We start from the raw sequence: 4,053 nt of genomic DNA, 5'->3' as shown, positions 1-4,053 counted from the left end.
GCATCCATGCTGTAAACAGCACTGTTTTGTGGAAGGGAAATACGATCCAGGAAGCCTGATTTGATTAATAGATCGATGAGTTTGAAGGCTTATCAGATGCCAAAACACTGCACAGTGGTTTATAATACTACGAGACTGGATTTTACAACTCGACCACAAGGTAAACTTTAGAATTACCCCGTTCAAGTTACATTGCTGGATGATGTTGCATTGCATAGTGGCAAGAGCTGGGCCAGGTTCAACTTTACTGGTAAGACAACCTCGCATTTTTTCTGCTGTGCAGACACAGTGGCCTCATTCTGGCTGGTAATATGAGGGAGTTCAGGAGGGAGTCAGCACCATGTGAAACTGATGTGCTGGTGCGGTCTGCACAGCTTTTTCCCAAAAGCTGGCAGCAGCCTCTGCTTCTACTGTTGTGAGCTGTACTATTTGTCATAGAGGCAGCAAAGATTCTTCTTAAGAAATGTTAAATATGTATGACAGCTGGGTTGGGGTTTGATAGCTGTACTGAATACAGTATTAAATCTGCTATACTGGTGTTGTTGCTTTCTAAAGTTAATAACTATGAACTTATTTTATCTGTTCACAAGTGTTACCTTGACTTGAGGTCGACTTGTCACATCATTTCGGGGATCGGCGCAGCTTGCCAACATTCCCGAGCCAGGAGGAGTGGATGGACTTTACTGCAGCCGCTTTGCTCAGATAATCCCAAACACTGCAAATTTAAAGCATGTTGTCCCATTAGGTTGTTAGTATTACCTATATCACACACAAAACTGTAATGCACATACACTTAGCATTAGCTGTATCTTATTTTATAGTCCACTCTTCCAAGCATTTTAAACTGTCCACCATTACAAGTCCACAGAATGGAAACAGAACTATGACAGAGTCACATAACACTTACAAAAAATGTATTTAGGCAAAATGAAAATGGCTATCCTTAGATGAATGAATGAATGTGGCTCAGTAAACAACAGTAGCAGTGCCTGCCCATGAGCATATCAATATTTAGTTTAAAAAATAATGTGGTGAAAAAAATGGCATGGCATTTTGGTACTACTAGGAATGAGCGAGTACACCATGATCTGTATCTGTTCAACCTAACTAAATTATCTGTATTTGTATCCGTACTCGGAATGGGCAGGGTTTAAACCGGATGTGGGTGGGACGAACCGAAAGTTGTTAATTTAAGCCTGAAATTGATATGGGTTGATCAGAAGTTGCTATATTATTAGAAAACTATTTACAGAATAGCCTCAGAATTGAGCTTCAGAGCAATGTTTTTGATCACAAGAGTAAGAAACCTATTTACAAAATAAGGTTGTTTTTTTTTAAAGTTGCTATGCCATACAGGCATAAGGAGAACATGCAAACTCCACATAGAGGCACAATGGTGCGGTGGTTAGCACCGTCGCCTCACAGTAAGAAGGGTTGCTGTGGGTTCAAACTTACTGGCCAGCTGGGGCGGCAGGTTTCAACTCCACTGGTTGTTTGGAGTTACATTTTTACCAGTAAAATGGTATTGTACCATTATAAGTGCACCACTACCATGCCACTGATTTCCCATACTTCAATACCATGACACTCTACCATTAATGACTAAATTACTTGTAACAGGTTGCCAAACAGGTATCCCTGCAATATGGTGACGATTGTCACGCTCAATAACTTTCATGCTGACAAACTTTCTCTAGACCCTGAAATCAGTTACTTTCCCCAAAGTAAAGGAGTACCTGTGATGTTGTGAAGAAGTTGATGGTGAGGTTGTGTAACCTCATAAAGTGAAAATATAATCACCCAATAAAGTATCATGAGCCATAAAGGTGAATCAACACCTCTCTGACGCAACAAAAATGTTACATTTTAAGTTTCACTAAGTTAGGATTTATAACCAGGCTCTTGTGCTGGGTGGCATTATATTGTACAGGGGGTATACTTCCTAAAATATTCGGACTGTAAAATGTATGTATTTGAATTTAGTCAATGTTTTATCACATCGTCTTTGCATCTTATCATCCTCACCAAACTTTCAGCAAAACCAGTATATTTTATTATATAAAAAGAATAAGTCCTGTTCCCTAATATTAGTGTGATGCTGCCTTTTCTGATCTGTGATGAACATGGGAAAAAAAATTAAACAGTGAAAACACATATGCTGTATATCATCTACATACCAGAAAGTTTCCAAAATGTGACATGGCAGGTCCTCCATAAGCATTTTGCAGTGTGCTTTTTGCTTTCTGCTGTGGGCGTTGCAGTCATCAGTCCATTTATTTTTCCCAGACCATGAGTGGGAAAGTCAGTCTTTGTGGAAGTCAAATAGGACATAGACCTGAAAAAAAACAATGTAATTTTAGGTTTACAATATTCAACACCTTGCATTACTCAAGTTTGACAACTTAATGAACTTAACGTTACAAAAGTGTCGGTACCCTTGCCCAAAAACTGTGTAATAAAGTATTACATTACATACCTGCCAACGCTCCAGTTTTTCCTGGGTTTCTCCCGTATTTCAAGGCCATCTCCCAACGCCCTCCCGTTTTGTTGTTTCTCCTGGAAAACTCCCTTAATTTGCATGGCCCTCAATATTTATTATGAATACACGGATCCAACTTTTGGATGTTTGTCTGATGACAAACTACAATTTTTGGCTAACTTTAGCCTTTAGCGAACATTAAACATTGTTTTAATTGCATTATCTTAATGTTAATCTAATCATTTTTAAGCTAACATTATCTTAGCTAACATTTGCTAAAAACTGTCCCTCTGTATTTTGGTGGTGGCTGTAGTGGCCAAGCTTTTACAATTTTTTAGGTGAATAGTTTTAAAGCTAACGTTTTAGGGATACCGTTACTTTAGATGGACCATTCTATTACTAAAACTGGAATTTTCTAACCACGCGCGCAAACACGTGCATCCTCTTGCGCACTTCCATGAATTGTTTGTGTGTGTGAAGGCCACTGGACTCAAGTTTGTATCTCTGCAGACCAGAGACGTTGAGAGGGCATGGTAACTGCCAATCATTTTTTTTATTTGGCCAGTCAGAGGCTTACAATCCACTGTCAGTCAAAAACTAATTTCACCAATGCGCTGCCTGAACCAGTTGACAATCACTTTTTAATTCAGCGAATCACTTCACAGTATTATAAACTCCTGCTCCATCCATCATATGTTTTGTACAACAACTTTTCAACTAGCTAGCATTAGCTAACACTGTCTGCTTGTCAACTACTTGATCATAACAGAATATAATAACTTTTACCACTGCTCATTTTAGAAAGGCCACTGCAAGAAAATGTGTTCTTTGATTAGATTATCAAACAAACAATAGATCATAGATATTTGTTTCTGGGTTCCAGCATTAGCTAACACAGCTAGTGAGCCTTCATTTTCTGAGGATCGTGCCCGGCGATGGGTGGAGAAGGATCCAATTGCAGTCCTCCCTCCTGAGGCCACTGGTTCTGTGAGCCAATGGGTTTTGAGCATACGTAGTAGGGTTCTGTTGTATGAGGTAGGCTACGTAAACGTTCACTTGTTTCACCCTAGCAGTCCGCCAAAATCTCTTTGTGAACAAATTTGAGATGAGAAATAAGCAATCCAATAGCTGAATTCTTCACTCATATTAGATCTACAAGGCCTAATTTAAAAGTTTGTTCCGACTTTCGTAAGGCAAGGGCACTACTGCATATCCGGTTTCCACTGCTTTTCTAGCCTGTTAGCTTACCCCTATAATTTCCCATAGAGGTTAGCAAGTTAGCTAACATTAGCGTGCAATTTACCGCATACAGCCCGTGGTAACTCATTAGCCGCCAGTGTCTAGCTTTCCAACAAATGCTGTTCTAATAAACTTACAACGTGTGATTTCTAAAATGAGCTACAGAGCCCCCTAAAGGTCACGGCAAGAATTGTTTTGAGGACTACTTTTGCATTCCCTCACAATATTTTGCGTTTCCTCGCAATACTTTTCTTCTTCCATTCCTTCAGAGCCATACGTCTCTTTCTACTCAGCTGCTCCCAGTGCAACACAACAGTATATCAGCTCATTGAACT

At 39.6% G+C, this 4,053-nt stretch overlaps 1 long non-coding RNA gene across 1 annotated transcript; it reads right to left on the bottom strand.

The window, feature by feature from the left end:
- Window positions 1–596: 596 nt before the first annotated feature.
- LOC122885714 lies at window positions 597–3,816 on the bottom strand. Its single transcript, XR_006380177.1, has 3 exons — window positions 2,477–3,816; window positions 2,178–2,335; window positions 597–715 (listed from the first exon to the last, which is right to left on the bottom strand). It is a non-coding gene; the product is annotated as an uncharacterized LOC122885714 (long non-coding RNA).
- Window positions 3,817–4,053: the final 237 nt, after the last annotated feature.

The sequence above is a fragment of the Siniperca chuatsi genome, linkage group LG12, assembly GCF_020085105.1.
Source record: "Siniperca chuatsi isolate FFG_IHB_CAS linkage group LG12, ASM2008510v1, whole genome shotgun sequence".
Classification (NCBI taxonomy): Eukaryota; Metazoa; Chordata; class Actinopteri; order Centrarchiformes; family Sinipercidae; genus Siniperca; species Siniperca chuatsi.
Note: the sequence above shows the minus strand (reverse complement) of the source record. Positions and strands in the feature narration are given on the sequence as shown.